The sequence below is a fragment of the Arachis ipaensis genome, chromosome B9 (assembly GCF_059453495.1).
Source record: "Arachis ipaensis isolate K30076 ecotype BB chromosome B9, ASM5945349v1, whole genome shotgun sequence".
Classification (NCBI taxonomy): domain Eukaryota; kingdom Viridiplantae; phylum Streptophyta; class Magnoliopsida; order Fabales; family Fabaceae; genus Arachis; species Arachis ipaensis.
The window spans coordinates 138,198,580-138,217,804 of NC_142444.1; the positions used below are offsets into that span (position 1 = coordinate 138,198,580).

General features: G+C 29.8%; 1 long non-coding RNA gene across 1 annotated transcript; it reads right to left on the reverse strand.

Annotated features, from left to right (window-relative positions):
- Positions 1-6,134: 6,134 nt before the first annotated feature.
- LOC107617269 (uncharacterized) lies at positions 6,135-7,506 on the reverse strand. Its single transcript, XR_001614885.3, has 2 exons — positions 7,373-7,506; positions 6,135-6,464 (listed from the first exon to the last, which is right to left on the reverse strand). It is a non-coding gene; the product is annotated as an uncharacterized LOC107617269 (long non-coding RNA).
- Positions 7,507-19,225: the final 11,719 nt, after the last annotated feature.

The following is a 19,225-nucleotide window of genomic DNA, read 5'->3' on the forward strand; positions in this document are numbered from 1 at the left end:
AGCCCATAAAAATTTAGGAATTTCATTCTCACAAAGTATGGCCCTAGTCATCTCTTTAAGGCTTCTATTCCTTCTCTCAACCACCCCATTTTGTTGGGGGGTTCTAGGGCATGAAAAGTTATGAGAAATTCCTAAGTCATCACAGAATTTTTCAAAATCTTGGTTTTCAAATTCTCTTCCATGATCACTTCTCAAATGGGCAATTTTTAAATCCTTTTCATTTTGAATTTTCTTGCAAAGAGTTGAGAAGGCATGAAAAGCATCATTTTTATGAGCAAGGAAAAGTACCCAACCAAATCTAGAGTAATCATCTACCACCACAAGACCATAGTGTTTACCTCCTAAACTTTGAGTTCTTGTTGGACTAAAAAGATCAATGTGTAACATCTCTAATGGCCTTTTGGTTGAGATTCTATCTTTAGGTTTAAAAGAGGATTTCACTTGTTTGCCCAATTGGCAAGCATCACAAGTAAGATCCTTATCAAATTTGATGTTTGGAATTCCTCTAACCAGATTTTTCTTAACTAGCTTAGAAATTTGGTACATGCTAGCATGACCCAATTTTCTATGCCATAGCCACTTTTCAGATTCAAAAGAGGTAAAACATGTTACATTTTGTTCTTTCAAGTCCTCAAGAGTCAATCCATACACATTATTGCACCTTTTAGCTTCAAATAAAATATTCTCAGTTTTTTCACACACAACTAAACATACAAACTTCTTAAAAATAACTTCAAAGCCTAAATCACACAATTGACTAACACTAAGTAAATTATGTTTTAAACCATGTACAAGAAGGACATCATTTATACAAGATGAAAAATTTTTACCAACTTTTTCAACAGCCACTATTTTTCCTTTTGCATCATCACTAAAAGTGACAAGTCCTCCATCATATTCATCAAGCTTTATGAAGAAGGTTGTCTTTTCGGTCATATGCCTAGAGCATCCGCTGTCCATATACCACATATTCTCCTTCCGTTTGGATGCTAGGCACACCTACAAAACAAGCTCAAGTGACCTTAGGTATCCAAATTTTCTTGGATCCTTTTACGTTAAACCATCTCTTATGTCCTAAGCCATTATAATCAAAAACAACCTTGTAAACTTTATCACCTATCATCCTTTCACCAAAAAAATATTGTATCGGAAAGTGTCCATTTCGATCACATAGTCTACAAAATCTTTGAGTTGCTGATTTGTTAAAGCTTCTTGGGTTTTGAAATCTTGTATCATTGGAAGATGAAGCAATATTTTCAAAATAAGATTTTTTAGCAGATTTATAATACCCCAAGCCAGCTTTATCATAAAGAGGTTTTTGGCTAGCCAAGATTTGATTCAGATTTTCAGAACTTTGTGTGAACTTGGCTAAGTCATCTTTAAGCCTTTTGACCTCTTTAAGCAATTATTCATTCCTTCTAAAACAATCAACATATGCAACAACCGAGTGGTCACTTTCACAGCTCCTAAGTTGGGCTTTTAACTGCTTATTTTCTTCAACAAGATCACAAGCAGTTTCGGCCTTCCTTAGCTTTTTTTTTTAGAAATCCGTTTTCTGCTTTAAGGATGATAATTTGTTGTTCAAGTTCTTGATTATCCAGCAAAAAGCATCTTATTTTTTCAGAAAGATGATCTATCATAAGATGAAGAGATTCAGTGTCAGGGTTGGGAACGATTACCTGCTCAACAAGGTCAGCCATAAGGCATGGTTGAGACTTTGTTTCAGATTCTTCATCATCTTCAGAGTCATTTTCAAGATCTTCCCATGATGCCATTAGTCCCTTCTTTTTTTTCTTTCTTTGGCTTTTCTTTCTTTTTTAACTTAGGACAGTCAGATTTGAAGTGCCCTGTTTCTTTATAGTTGTAGCAAGTCACCTTGCTGAAATCTCTCTTCTGTTTTCTTGAGCTACCTCCTTTGCTTCTCTCCTTGAGCTTTATCATTTTCCTGAATTTTTTTGCAAACAATACAAATTCATTTTCAGATGAATTATCACTGGATTCATCATCCAGAGGGTTAGTGACAAATGAAAAAGCTATTCCTTTCTTTTTTGAATCTTTTTTCAAATAGGTGTTTTCAAAAGCAAGTAAATTTCCTCTCAAATCATCATAAGTCATAGAGTCAATACCACTACTCTCAAATAATTAAAGCTTTTATTTTTCACTCTTTTGTGAGACATCTCAACACTCTTCTCACTAGCACAGATTCAGGATACTTGATTCCCATAGCATCCAAGCCGATAATAATGGTGTTGAAGCGCTCAAACAGCTCATCAATGGATTCTCCTTCCTTCATTGCAAACATTTCGTATTCTCTGTTTAACATATCTATCCTGGTTTTTTTCACAATGGTTGTTCCTTCATGAGTTACTAGGAGTTTGTCCCAAATTTCCTTTGCTGTTGTGCAACATGATACCCGCTGGTATTCCTCAAAGCTGATAGCACAGTTGAGCAGATTGATAGCGTTAGCGTTGAGCTCCACCTTTTTTCTATCTTCTTCCTTCCAGCTTGCTTCTGGTTTAGGAGTGACAACTCCTTTGGCACTTGTGACGGTTGGATATTGAGGACCTTCAAGGATGATCTTCCAGAGTCTGTAGTCCACTGCTTTCACAAAGATCTTCATTCTTTCCTTCCAATAGGTATAATTTTTCCCATTGAAAAGAGGAGGACGGTTGCTTGATTGTCCTTCGGTCAAATTGTAGAACACCAGATTTGAGCCACTGTTTTCTGCCATTTGGATCTTTACTCCAAGCTGCAAAGCTTGATCTCTTTAAGACCAAGCTCTGATATCAATTGATGGTTATCAGTGGCTAAGAGTAGGGGGGTTGAATCATAGCCCCCTTTTCTGCTTTGTAATACTTGCTGGCCTTTGAAATCACTTCTGGAAACTTTTTGTCTTTTTATCTCGTAGCTAGCCATGAGACTTTTTCTTTGTCTCGTCTTCAGCCATGAGACTTTTCTTTTTGTCTCGTCAGTCAGCACGAGATATTTTCAGTTTTATCTCCTGGGCAGCAGAAACAGAAATGGAATAGAAGAAAGAGAGAATTACACCAAGATATATCCTGGTTCAGCTGCTAAGTGCAAGGCAGCCTACATCTAGTCTCCATCACAATAATGATGGAATTTCACTATAATCATCCTTGATTACAAACACCAATTCTCCCTAGGAACTACCCATTCTATTTGGGACAAGTCCAGGATCTAAACCCAAACTGAACTTGACTTGGTCATTGCCAAGCTTTCAACTGTAAAGTGCTAACCCAACTTACAAGGGGATTCCCACAGAATCATGAAACACAACACAGATATACAAAGGAACTCTAAGGACATCTATGGCTTTTTCTTTTAATTTTGCACTCTCTGCCTTTTTCCGCTATATGGCTTTTTCATACAAACCTCACTGTTTGCATTTCCCATGAGACTCAAGACATGACAAAATTAAACAGAAAAATTACAAAATGAAAACATTGAAGGAGAAGAACTTCTGTCAGCTTATAGAGCTATGAGAACTCTATGCCTTGAACTCTCACTCCTTGAATCAAACCCTGGTTGTTCACCCATACTTATAGGGAGAAGCCTCCAAGGTTGAAACCAAACAAACCAAGCCAATCTTCTTCTTCTTCAACTTGAACCGGTTCGGCCAGAGAGAGAGAAGAGATAACTCATGCAAAAACCAACATACAATTATCTCTAGTCCTTCCTTGGTCACCACTCTTTATCAATCCGAGCCCTTCATCTCTTCCTTGCTCTCCAAGATGAACTTCTGGCCCTTGATGCTTCAGTATGATGATAGCTTCATCTGCTCCAATCTCTGCATCTTCCATCACGTAGCCACTCTAGCTACTTCCTATGATATTTGAGCAAAATCAGAAACAAGCCATCCTCCAAAGATCTTCTTCTCTGATGGCCGAAATCTTCTTCTTTCTTTTTGGGTATGAAGAGCTCGAGATTACCTCACCAAATCTTACCATTCATGGTGAGAATCTCAGCCACTACATACTTTTAGTTTGCTTTTTCTTGTCATCATTGTGATGGTCTTTTGGCGTTCCTTTCCTTCTTTTCGGTAGCTCAAAGTAGCTTCCATGGTTTGCTGGGTAATGTCCGAAAGAGAAGAAAGAAAGAATGAGAGAGAAGAAACAATTGGAAGAGAAGCAATTAAATGAATTAAACAAATTAGTTGAATAGAAGTTGCTTTTCCTTTCCCTGAGTAGCGTGTAGCCTTAATGCCATCAATCATATCAATGACATTCTCTCTCATGTTTCCAATGCTTAGCAAATTAAATTTTGAAATCCATCCCAAGAGAAGGAATGGGATCCGTTGAAGGCATGAAGCAATTTTGTTTCCTTTCACAATAGGTTTCGAATCAAGCATTGGGTCATGTAGCAACAATTATTAATTTGGGCTTGTAGCAATAATAGTTCAATTTTGGCCCAAGTAATCACTAATTGCTTCAGCAATGTGGATCAAAGAATTTTTGTATCATTACTAAATCTTAACTTTAATTTGGGCTTGCACCAGAATTCTTTTTATTTTCGGCCCAATTAAAAACCTGCCTCACAAAATTATTAGTTTAACAAATAAGAGTTAGAATCATTTTAATAATTTTGCAATTTAACATAATTAAAAATGTTTAGTCATCACAAATATTAATTTAGAATTTTTCAAACTCATCAATAACTTTCTTTTTTTTAATATATATTTTAGTATGTATAATTTATAATTTTATTTTTTGGTATTAGAATAATTGATATTATATATTTGTTATTATTTCATATATTTAATAAATAAAATGGTAGATGAATTGGATAAAAACAGTCACAAAAAAATTGGATAAAAACAATTTCAGTTTATATTTTTTGATTGTCCACGATATTTTTCAGCCTGACAGTAGATTAAAGATTAATTTGTCACGGATCTGAATTTTATTTAAAGATTTGTCATTCGACATAATTCGAACTCCCAACATTTACTTAAATAGACAAATGAACGGATTATTTAACTAACCTAAATTAGTTTTATGTTTAGATTCAATTAAATAGCATCAAAAAAGTTATTTATTATATGGTCAAATCTATAACAATAAATGATGGGAATAAGTAAGGTTTTAGCCTTTTAGGCTTTTAGTATTAGTTTACCCTTATAATAATATTTATCATATATAATTCATTAATGTATTATTTTGCTATTGCAAAAATTTAAATCCAATACTTTTTAGTTAGAGTATATAAACATACTAACCATCTTGATTAGTAACGTAATTATTAATAATATTTTCCATATTTAATAAATAAAATTAAAGGGCAGATTAATAGATAAAAAAACTTTGTTTATATTTTGGATTTAATTTTAATGTATGAATGCACATTAAAAGAAAATTATAATATTGTCGAACAAGATTTTTCAATTCAAATGATAATTGAACAAATTAAATTAGTAGAGAAGTCAGCTATGCCTAATATTATAAAATGACAATAGTACTTAATTACATATTTATATAAAGTCCTTGTTAAGGCTCATATTATATTACATATTAAATTCTAAATTTTTTTCTTCTAAGAAATAATCTTTAAGAAAAAATATATATAGTGTAGGGAAAAATTATTCAAGTCATTATTAGCGTGGGTAAATATATAGTCAAACATTCAATAGCAAAATAATCAAATATTACACAGTAGAGTAATCAAATATTTTTATAACAGAATAACTTTTTTTTTTATAAATACAAAAAATTAGCTACCTAACAATTAGTATATTTTTATAACGTTTTTGTACTTTAATTATAAATATAATCTAATTTAATTATATTATTTATAAAATTTGATATAAATGTGAATCTTTTGATTATATTATTTATAAATTTTAATTTATATATGTGTGTGTACTCTGATCTGTGTGCGTAGATGACTGATTAGCATGACTAATTCTTAACTAATTATATGTATAACGTAACTTAACAGGATATTTATTATATTATCTGAAGCAGAGCCTCATATAACAGAAGCGACCAATACACCTTCAATTTTTTGTGCATACTTACTGTCTGAAATTTAATCTAGTTCTGCCCATGTATATATATTACTATACCATTTTTATTTAAGGAATTAAAAATAGAAAAAATTCTGCCATATGAGCTGCGTTAAGTTTAAACTAAATAAGATTGAAAGAAAATTTTGCCCCAAATAAAATTCTAAAAGTCGATCAAGTATATATGCAGCAATGCAATGAGATACATACTCGACCATTTATTTATTTATTTATTTATTATTATTATTATTATTATAACTTTATTTTTGTACGAATTAGTGCATGACATTGAGTTGATTATATAATCAACCACAATTTGGTGGATGCTGACAATAAGTATTCACGCATTTACATTTACGAGTTGCAAAATCATGTCTACAATATGAGTCATCACGACAAGGTAATCGCACAACGTTTCTTGCATCACACATCCTGCACATATCTGCATGCATTTGAACCAAAAATATAATCAATTCAAACAAGAAATCATGCGTAATATAAAGTATATTTTTTAAAAAATATTTAATTTTATTTTTAATGTTTTTTATTTATTTAATTTTATCTTTAATATTTTTTATTTATATCAAAATTATTTTTAAAAGTTTTAACTTTATCACTAGTATTTTATATAGAATTAATATTTAAGGGTAATTTTAACATAAATAACAAATATTGAAAATAAAATTGAATATAACTAAATATTAAGAATATTTTTAAAAAAATCATAAGTATTAAAAATAAAAAAGAGTAAATGATTAAATTAGTCTTTCAAATATCACTCGTTCTTTAAATTAGTTCCTAAAAGATTTTTTTAATCAAATTCATTCTTTAAAGATACTAAATTAGTTATGTTAGTCTTTTCGTCACTTTTTTTGTTGATAGTGTCAAAATTTGTTAATATAACTCGTTAAGTGACACCCCGGTATACACTTAGGAGTCTTAATTAATTATTAACATAATAACTTAATAAGTTTATGAAATTATATCAAATCAAAACCTAATTGAGAAGAGAACTTGAAGCATTAGAATCTCTCAATTTAGGATTGGTTTGATCTAATTTCATAAACTAATCATATTAATAGTCAATTAAAACTACTAAATATGTGTTGTGACGATATTACTTAAAGTATTATATCAACAAATTCTGATAAAAATGATAAAATGACTAACATGATTAATTAAAAATTTTTAAAAAATAAATTTAATTAAAAAAATTTTCAAAAATCAATTTAGATAAAGAGTAACTTTTTAGAGATTAATTTAATCATTTAATCAAATAAAAAATATACTTTAACCTAATATGTAAAATTATCACTTTGATACAAATTAATAAAAGCATGGTTTTGTAACCTGAAGATGAGATTATAAGAAAAGCCATGAAGAAGAGGGCGAGTGTAGCGGCAGAGTTTCTTGAAGTATTCTCCATTTTAATGATATGATGACCTTTGTTCCCTTGTCAAACGCTTTTATAGTTGGTAACTCCTAGACAATGCAAGATCAATAATAATAAACTAATAATATTAATAATAATAATAATAATAATAAAGTAAGGATATACGAGTTTTAATTGCATTAACTGCATTGACTAGAATTATTGTTCCATCAAATCTCTAAATATTTTTATCTTTATCTTTATTATTATAGTAATACAAACAAAAATTTATAAATGTAATAATTCATGTCATATACGTGATAAAATTAAAATTATAATTTTAAATTATTTTATTAAAATTAATTTAAATTATAATTATTTGATTAATAAAAAATAATATGTCATGTGTTGTTTGTTTTTTCTTAATCCGGTACTAAGTGTATTAACTCTAATATAGTTATTAATCATTTTTATTAATCTACTCTAATGACAAGTACGTGACGGCGTGACAGGTTTATTCTTTATGTCATTGAATGGCCATTAAGTTTGTTCACTTATTTGAATTTAGAGTTGTTTGGAGATTTAGTTGTAACAAGTGGCAGTCAGACCTTAATTATGATGAATTTCATGATCTAGTCAGAAAAAGAGGGAAATTACTAAGTAAATTTATGAAAATAGGTGACGTAGTTAAATGGATAGGTTAGTGAGTTCTTTGCTGTAATTGTGTTTGAAACTGTGTTAAATGGGTTATGCCTGTATTTATATTTGTAATATCTATTTAATTTAATTTTTATTTTTATCATATGTTACAATTAATTTTAAAATATTTATTTAATACACCATGTGCTAATACTAAGAGTATTTTTTAAAAAGATATATACGTAAAAATAGATATAATATGATTACAGATATAATATAAACAAATATATTAAATAAAAAGTTAAACCAATATACTTACCAATGTATTTGTTAAGTTTTGCAAATTGGAGAATGAGTATGTGTTCGGTTTCTTGGTGATCACGTAGATAATTGAATAATTGGGTTGCAAATTGATCTCACAGTGTACCTTATTTTTTCCTCAATTTTTAAATAAAAGCGAAAATTAAGAGAAATAAGTAGTGATATATCATGAAAAAGATAAAAAATTTTGCATATGAATAAATAATTGTTACAAAATAAAATCTTCTTGTGAAATATTAAAATTTCACATACTGCAAATCATGAAGATCAACCACAATGTAATTGTCACTTCTCCCTTTTTTTTACCATGATATAAGTTCTTCTTTTTCGATCAAGAGTCCAATAACATCTAATTAAAAAAACTGAATTAAAAGTATCAAATTAAGGACAAATAAATGAATAATATAATAAATTACTTATAAATTAAAGAGTTTTTATCAATTTATTTTATACTAAATGATAAAACTAACAATATATTAATAAAAGGATATACCTTTAAAAAAATCACAATAAAATTTTAAATATTTGCATAAATTAAATGTTAAAATTTATGTTATTGATAAAATGATGCTATTATATAATGTATGGCAAAAATTAAAATAAAAAAATAATTTTGTGTGGGTTAATATAAATTAACTACGTACTAAATAAGTTAGACTATTCATTTGTTTGTTTCAATATATCAGCATGAGCAAGAAAATTGAAATGATTGTCAGAAATTTTACGATCATCGACTATATTTACTATATGTGACTCATTCTTAAAAGTTATTTTACACACGTATCCAATTGAAAGATAAATTCTGCTTGATTCCTCAATAACAAAATTTGAGAAGACATAGAATTTTTCCTCGATCAGTTCATTCACAAACATCTCTGCCAAATAACTCTTGATTGAACAATGAATTTTATCACACTATAAAACAAATTAAATATAAAAGTTACTAACACTTATAAAACTATTGAAAAAATTTATAAATTGGACCTAGCATCACTTGAAAGAATCATGAAAAATAATTAACTAACCTTATCATCCATTAGAACCATTTCTATGTAAGTCGTCTTGTTCTTGTCAAATTTAAATAGAACTTTCTATAACCTTATAATTTTTGCCTTCATTTTTCAAACTTATAATTATCACATATGTTAATTATTTTTTAATTTTTTTATTATAAATTTTTTTTTTAGTCTACAATCATTCAATAATTTTATTATTTCATTAATATCACCATATGTATAATATAAATTATAGTAATTTCCTTATATATATATATATATATATATATATATATATATATATATTAATTGTTTAGTCAATAGTTTTTTATTTTTAGAATATATTTATTTTGTTAAATAATTCTAAATATGTCCTTATTTAGTTTATACATATATATTAATTATTCACAAATATATTTAAGTTGCATATATTAATTATTCTTTGTTCATAATTATTTTTTTTGAGTCTACTATTATTTAATATTTTTTTATTCTTTATTATTAATGTTATCGTATGTATAATTTTCATAAATTACAGTAATTTCTTTATTTATGTATACGTATATATGTTAAATAATTCTAAATATTTTTTTATTTATGCATACATATACATTAATTATACATAAAAATATTTAAACCAGATATATTAATTTTTATTCTACAATCGTGCAATAATTTTTTATTTTTTATATCCATGTATATTTTTCAATCCCCATTCATACCCATGATTAAGAATTTTTCTTTAAATAGTGATGTTTTAATTTTTCTTTTCTTTCATGTATCTTCATATGTTAGCAACAAAAGTAAAATTACATATTATGACTCTTTCTTTTATCCCGCTTTAATTTTAATTAATCAATCTTGTGTCCACACAATATAATTAAACTTTTAATTACTCTAATCTATTGATGAATTATACTTCTCTTAATAATTGCATTAGTAATCTAAAATACAAAAAAAAAAGGTGATACATATATCCAAGAAAGAAAAAAACCTTAAAAATTAGAAAAAAATTATATTAAAAAATTTAAAAAATAACATATCCAAGAAGAATAATCGTAATATATAAATTGAGGCAACAATTTAAATTTCTCTAAAACTAATTTAATCAAATACTAATATTAGAACTAAATTACTTAAATAATATTTAATCTATTCTAGTCCTTAGACACATATAGATTAGAGTTATTCTCATAACGACAACCAACTGAAACAACATCATAAGTTTGAAACATTTAGAATTTGTGCAAATTCAGACCATCTCCTTGTTAAATAACCTTCATCATCCGCTATCCATGTAATGCGACAAGGTATAGAATTGCCACACCGAGAAACTAAACTGACCTTTATTTCCCTCAATGGTATTGCATTGATGCAAAAGAAGACCGGTAATTCCTGGTAAAAAAAACCACAATATGTTATAAAATTATTTTAATTACAAAAAATTTAAAATAAAAAAATTTGAATATATTAACAATCGTCGAAATTGCATCTCCGAATTTGACACTATTTACCAAAACTGAACTTAAATTGAGGAAATTCAATCCCATTATGTACTCCACTTCGAGGATTTTCGGGCAGGCGTAAAAAGCATGGAGGGGATAGAACTTGAATTTGGCCTACAAAGCTCCGTAGAAACAATTTCTCAATAAAAAATCGAGCTCCTTCCAAGAAAACTAACTTTAACCATATTCCATTAGGTTGGTCATAATATGTGAGTAGATCCAACCATCTTTCGATAAAATAGAATTTACTACCCTTCGTTGGATGCTTACATCCATGTAATTAGAACTCAAATTAGTGAATACAACTTGAGATGGTATTTGATAGATATGGTGCATTGTAAACAATTGCGGTAAAAGATAATCGCACTGAAACATTAGATGAAAAGAATAAGTTGAAGTAAGAACAATCATTAAATTATCAAAAGAATAATATAATAGAATGAGTATATAAAAAATACTATAAAAAATTATAAATTGTACCTTAAAAATATCAACTCCGATGAAAATCGAAAAATACATTCTTATTCTATGAAGTAGTAAAAAAAGAATAATAAATTAAAAAATGAACTGACTCTCATATCTAGACTCACGAATCACAAAAAACACTATATATAGCCTTTATTAATTAGAACAAAAATAATTATATAAATTAGTTAGTATTAAGTTAATTTTTTATTATTTACGTTATACATCATATATTTACCGTGATTGAATAAACCATTATCATATGATATCCATTTTTATCTGATTAGAATCATAGATTTTTGTTTTAATTTTTTAACATAGATATCAATATCAACTTGGCAAAAATTACGATTAATTTAAAATTATATTACAATGATTGAAAATTAAAATTATTGACAATTAATATAATTATGTATTAAATGCTAATTTAATGTATAATTATAAAAAAATTATTGACAATTAACATAATTATGTATTAAATGTTAATTTGATGTATAATAATTGACAATCTATATAATTATGTAGAAAATAAATCATAGCAATTAATATTTATAAAAAAATTATTGACAATTAATATAAGTATGTATTAAATGCTAATTTCATGTATAATAATTGACAATCTATATAATTATGTAGAAAATAAAACATAGCAACTAAAATTAAATTTGTTAAGTAATTGAAGTTAAGTAGAAAATTATTTTAGTATTTAATTATTGATATCTATTATTATTATTATTATTATTATCAATATAAATGGGTCACCATTAATGTAACAACTTGCCATTAATAAAATGATTGTATAATGAACAAGAATTAGAATTGTATCAATATAATTAAAATGATTAAAAATATTTTCGATTGGTAATTAGTTTAATAATGTATTAAATATTGATTTTATATAATTATAATAAATATATTTTTAAATTAGTATAATTATGCATTATTCATTAAATGGTAATTGTAATATAATTGTAATATTGTAATATAATTATAATTAAGATATTTTTCTAAAATAAATTTAGAAGAGAGAATAATACTTTCATTTTGGAGGGAAAATGAATTCATGAAAAATTGACACCTCACTTTCATTAGTTGATAATGTCTTAAATATTGATTTTATATCATTATAATAAATATATTTTTTTAAAATTAATATAATCATACATTATTCATTAAATACTAATTGTAATATAATTATAATAAAGATATTTTTCTAAACTAAATTTAGAAGAGAAAATAGTAGTTTCATTTTAAAGGAAAAATGAATTCATGAAAAATTGACACCTCATTTTCATTAGTTGGAAAAAAATTCAATTTTAATATATTAAGTAGATAATGATGGTTTTAACTTTTAAGGTAAGAACACTTTCTAACAAAAGAAAAGAAAGGAAGGAAAGAAAATTAAGATCAATTATTTTATTCGTACCTAATTTAATTATTTTATTATTTGTTTATAATAATTTTATATAATTGATTAAAATAATTGTCATATCAAAAATAATATTTATTATTTGTAATTTTTTAACTTAATTATTTTTTTCTTTAGTTATATTGGGAGAAAATAAAAATAACTTAAAAACCGAAAAAAAAACCTCATATTCAAAAATTTAAAAATAATATATTAAAGAAGAATAGTCGTAATATATAAATTGAGGCAACAATTTAGATTTAAATTAATTTAAAACTAAATTAATTAAATACTAATATTAGAATTAAATTACTTAAATAATATTTAATCTATTCTAATTTTTAGACACGTATAGATTAGAGTCATTCTTGTAACGACAACCAACTGAAACAGCATTATAAGTTCGAATATTTAGAATTCGTGCAAATTCAGACCATCGCCTTGTTATGTAAGCTTCATTATCCGCTATCCATGCAATGCGGCAAGGTATAGAATTGTCACACCAAAAAACTAAACTAACCTTTATTCCCCTCAATGGCATTGCATTGATGCAGAAGAAGGCCGGTAATTTCTGAAAAAAAATCACAATATATTATAAAATTATTTTAATTACAAAAAGTTTAAAATAAAAAAATTTGAATATATTACAAATCTTTGAAATTGTACGTCCGAGTTTGACACAAATTTACCAAAACTAAACTTAAATTGTGAAAATTCAATTTCATTATGTGTTCTAATTCGAAAATTTCTGGGCAGATATAACACCCTCACTATCAGAATGTCACGATTCTGGCTGCGCTACTCTGATAGCAAGAAGTATTACGACGACTCCATATACTTAATAATTAAAATAGGAGCCTTTGACTCGAAATCATATCACTGTTCTTTTTGAAAACCGGAAAAAGAATACTTTTTAAATAAAACAAAACAAGCGTATACACAAAACTTCTTACTCAAGTAACTTATACATATTATATACATACAAACCATACAACTCCTATCCCTCTTACAAAAATTGCTAGAAATAAAGGCAAGGGAAAAATAAAAATTGAGGTAATACAAATTAACGTCGAATAAATAGAAAATAAATATAACTCTTCTGAAGTTTCGTCGCTGTATCCTGAAAAGGTAAAGCTGTAGGGGGTAAAAACCTAACCACACGGTCTCACCACAGAGTTTCAGAATTTTCATAATAAGATATTTAAAGAGAAATCCATTTTTAAGCTCAGTGATTATTATTTGTCCTTTGAATCTTTTAAAAACCAATAACTAGTCATCCAAATATCCTTTTTGAAAATCAATATTTAAATATCCAGAAATCCAAAACCTTTCTTTTCTTATAAGAAAATCTTAATTAGAAACCAACTACGCAATCAATCAACACAATCATCACTTCAGCATCAAAGCTCAATCTCTAAAGTAGCACACCAGGACAAACACATGCAAAACAGATAAGGAAAGCACATGTTTAGGTAGCAGTTACAACAAATAGCTCAGGTAGCAGCTAATAACAGTTTAGCAATTAGGCAAACCAAAACAAATGCAAAACCCAAGCAAAGCATACAAATGCATATGATGCATGCCTGTCCTATGGCTAATGAGCTCATTGTCGGTTATACAGCCAACCCGACAAATCCGGTTTGTTAAACGATTGGACTATCCCCCGACGCGCATCCTCATGAGTCTATGCATAGATTTTTCTCATATATATATATATATATCAAATCACTCAATGGGGGTACCATTCCCGGGAATTTATAAGTGCCCGGTCACCCTTACGTCGTAGGATCAACAGAGTATCGAGTCACAACCTAGAGCAAGTGGTGGCAAGCCACTACGTCTACCCAGGGAAACTTGTGTCTCAGATAATTCAAATTCATAAGCCATATGAATAATTCATTCAACATTCATCAATATCTAAGTCATTCTCAATATCATCATCATTCGCCAATCCATATCTCATTTCCAAATTCATTCAAAAATCATATTTCAAAGTCAATTCTCATCATCCTTCTTTCTATTCCGTTCATCAACAATCCCAATTCAAAATATAATTATTTCTTTTCTAAGTAAATCAATCTTAAAACATATAATGTTTAAAACCAAATCTTTTCAAATAATTACTTCAAACGAAACTTCCATTTTATAAAATTTCGACAGCATCTCCGAAATACCATCCAAACATTCCTCAAACCCTTTCTCAACCATTTCCAAATCTCAATCATTTTTCAAAAATTCAACCAGTTCTAACATCTAGTTATTTTCAAATCCAACCATTTTCAATAATAAATCTTTTTCAAAATTAAACCAGCTCAAATATTGAATCATTTATAAAATTAAACTAATTCAAAATTAAACTGCTTCCAAAATTAATTCATTTTCATACCTCAAATCATTTTCGAAGCCGATTCATTTATATTATCAAATTAACTTCAAAACCAAGGAAAACCACTTTTCATAATAATCAACTAAATAACTTTTCAAACTAATTTTCTTTCAACAATCATACAACACTCAAGCAATCAAGCAATCAGTCATTCAGTCCAGCAAACAACCACATTCATAGGACAATCATAATCACAGACATATGTTTCTCAAATTAATATCTATTTATAATAACTCTATAAGATAGAACAAATTTTAAGAAAACCCCTACCTCAACAAGCTGAGACCCAAAAACCAAATGCTTCAAGGAAACCTTCCCTCTTAGTGCGCAATCCGCGACAGCCGCAACCACAACAACTTTAATCACGGCACGTAAGAACCAAACTCAAACCTAAAGCATTAATGTTGCAAGAACCTTAGAAACATATAACAGAATAGCAACTATAGAGGTTCGGGACGAAGAACAGCTTACTGTACTTACAAATAAGCAAGAGAACAGAGCAGTGGCAGCTCCGGTGACAACGCAGCAGCTTGATGTTGATGCATGAGCACCTTTCCTATCTTTTCCTAGTGAATTTGTATCTAATTTATTGAGTTTAATAAAGAATTATTTATCTTTTAGCCAATATGGATGCTACTTTGAGTCTTTTGTAATTTTGTTTATTTTAGGTAGCATTTGGCGGAATTTGATGGAGTTTTTGCAGCACAAGAATCAAAGGAGATGGCAGCGAGGAGCGACGCGCATGCGTGACTGACGCGTACGCGTGACCGACGCTTCCATGTGACTCGCGAAAAAGACCATCGACGCGTACGCGTGACTGACGCATACGCGTGACATGCGCCACGTGCAAAAAACACAGAAAAATGGTGGGGGCGATTTCTGAGCTGTTTTGACCCAGTTTCCAGCCCAGAAAACACATATTAGAAGCTGCAGAATGAACAAAACAAGTAGTCCCCACCCATCAACTGAAGACTTGTTAATTAATTCAAATTTAAATTTAAATATTATTTTTAGGAAAAGATATGATTTTAGTTTTAGATAATAGATTTTAAATTATTAGGATTATATTAGATATAAAAGGGATTCCAACACAACATTATTCCATTCCAATTTACAATCCTAGTTTCTTACTCTGAACCATGAGGAACTAATCCTCTATTGTTAAGGTTAGGAGCTCTGTCTATTTGTATGGATTGATTTTATTGCTTTTTCTATTTTAATTCATGTATGGATTTACAATTTAAGAATTGTTTTCGCTCTTTATCTTATGAATTTGGGTGGAACGAAAGTATGACCCTCTTTCTACTTGAGTTCTTGTATAACTTGGAAAAGCTCTTTACTTGAACAACAACTTGAAAACATATTCTCCTAAATTTTAATTATCTGGATTTAACGGGATACATGACATATAATCCTTTTATTTTTGGGTAATTAGAGTTTCTGTGGCATATAAACTGGAATTTGATCATGCAGCTTCTAATTGGAATTAATTGACTAAGGAATCGACAGTTAATGAATTTTAGAGGAGACTAGAAAGGTCTAAGGAATTAGGGTCTAGTCATATACAGTTTGCCATAAATTAAATCCTACACAATTAAAATAGTTAGTAAGAAAAGTTAATCCGAAAAAATAGATAACTCTGAAGCCTTAACTATCTTCTCCATATTTTATTCCCAACTCATTTACTTTACTATTTTAATTTCTGTATGATTGTTTAATGCTCCTTGAATATTCAAACACTCTTTTCTGTTTGTCTAACTAAGCCAATCAATCAATCATTGTTGCTTGATCCATCAATCATCGTGGGATCGACCCTCACTCACCTGAGGTATTACTTGGTACGACCCGGTGCACTTGCCGGTTAGTTTTTGGTTAGAAAATTCCGCACCAGATGTCGTATGCCATAGTCACAGAACTCAGCATGCAAGACCCAGAACTCGATCCTATGACACCAAAACCTCAGATCCTTAACAACGTAAAATAGAAAATACCAATTTCAAAGGTTCTGGAACAAGATGCTTACCCAGACAAGGAAGAACAACTATACTGAATAGCGATAATTTCGATGGTGGTTTCGGTGATCACGGCCACATTCCCAGTGACCCAAACGGCGGCAAAGCAGCTTCTGACAGCGACAAGAGCTTCGGCAATGGCGATGGTTCAACATGGCGGCTCTGCTCGACGGTGACTGAAACCAACATGCAAATACAGTAAGGTTTCTAAAATCTCAAACGAAGGTAAACCAAACTCATAAATCCTTATCGATGGTGGATCTTAGTGGCGGCAACGGTGTTTCTCGGTGGCAGAGGCGCGGCGGTGGCTGAGCATGGGTCTCCCTTCTCTCTCTTCTGCTCCCGAGCTCTCTGGTGCACGAATTGTGAATCACACTTTTCACAACTCGTACCACTAACCAGCAAGTGCACTGGGTCGTCCAAGTAATACCTTACGTGAGTAAGGGTCGATCCCACGGAGATTGTTGGCTTGAAGCAAGCTATGGTTATTTTGTAATTCTTAGTCAGGAAATTAGTAATAAAAGTAATTGGGTTTATGAGGAGTAAATAGCATAAATTAAATAATACTTGTTATGCAGTAATGGAGAACAAATTGAGGATTTGGAGATGCTCTTTCTTCCGAATCTCTGCTTTCCTACTGTCTTCTTTTTCACGCATGCAAGGCTCCTTCCATGGAAAGCTGTATGTTGGTGGATCACCGTTGTCAATGGCTACCATCCATCCTCTCAGTGAAAATGGTTCTATTCGGGACAGATGATCAGCCACTTAGTTTTTTGTCCCTTTTCTGTCTCTTATTTCTATATCAAACTCTTGCAAAAGCAACACCTATCTTATGAGCCTGGGTTTTGAATCCTGATTTGTAAGTAGATATTTAAGAGCAGCATGGTCAGTGTACACAATCACTTTTGATCCTACTAAGTATGATCTAAACTTGTCAATGGCATAAACCACTGCAAGCAATTCTTTTTCTGTGGTTGTGTAATTTTTCTGGGCATCATTTAAAACATGGCTAGCATAATAAATGACATGCAGAAGCTTTTCATGCCTCTGTCCCAATACTGCACCAATGGCATGGTCACTGGCATCACACATTAGTTCGAATGGTAATGTCCAGTCTGGTGCAAAAATAACTGGTGCTGTGACTAGCTTAGCTTTCAGAGTTTCAAACGCCTACAGACACTATGTGTCAAACACAAATGGCGTGTCAGTAGCTAGCAGGTTGCTTAGAGGTTTTGCAATTTTTGAAAAATCCTTTATAAATCTCCTGTAGAATCCTGCATGCCCCAGAAAGCTTCTGATTGCCTTAACATTGGCAGGTGGTGGTAATTTTTCAATTACTTCAACTTTAGCTTGATCCACCTCTATTCCCTTGTTTGAAATTTTATGCCCAAGGACAATCCCTTCAGTCACCATAAAGTGACATTTTTTCCAGTTTAAAACTAGGTTAGTCTCTTGGCATCTTTTCAGAACAAGTGCTAAATGGTTAAGGCAGGAGCTGAATGAGTCTCTAAATACTGAAGTCATCCATGAAGACTTCCAAGAATTTCTCTATCATATCAGAGAAGATAGAGAGCATGCACCTCTGAAAGGTTGCAGGTGCATTGCACAGACCAAAAGGCATCCTTCTGTAGGCAAACACTCCAGAAGGACATGTGAATGCTGTTTTCTCTTGGTCCTGAGGATCTACTGCAATTTGGTTGTAGCCTGAATAGCCATTCAAAAAGCAGTAATATTCATGACCTACTAGTCTCTCTAGCATCTGGTCTATGAATAGTAAAGGAAAGTGATCCTTCCTGGTGGCTGTATTGAGCCTTCTGTAGTCAATACACATACGCCACCCAGTAACTGTTCTTGTAGGAACCAGTTCATTTTTTTTTATTATGAATCACTGTCATGCCTCCCTTCTTGGGAACAACTTTGACAGGACTCACCCAGGGGCTATCGGAAATAGGATAAATAATCCCAGCTTCCAGTAACTTGGTGACCTCTTTCTGCACTGCTTCCTTCATGGCTGGATTTAGCCGCCTCTGTGGTTGAACTACTGGCTTAGCATTGTCCTCCAATAGGATCTTGTACATGCATCTTGCTGGGCTGATGCCC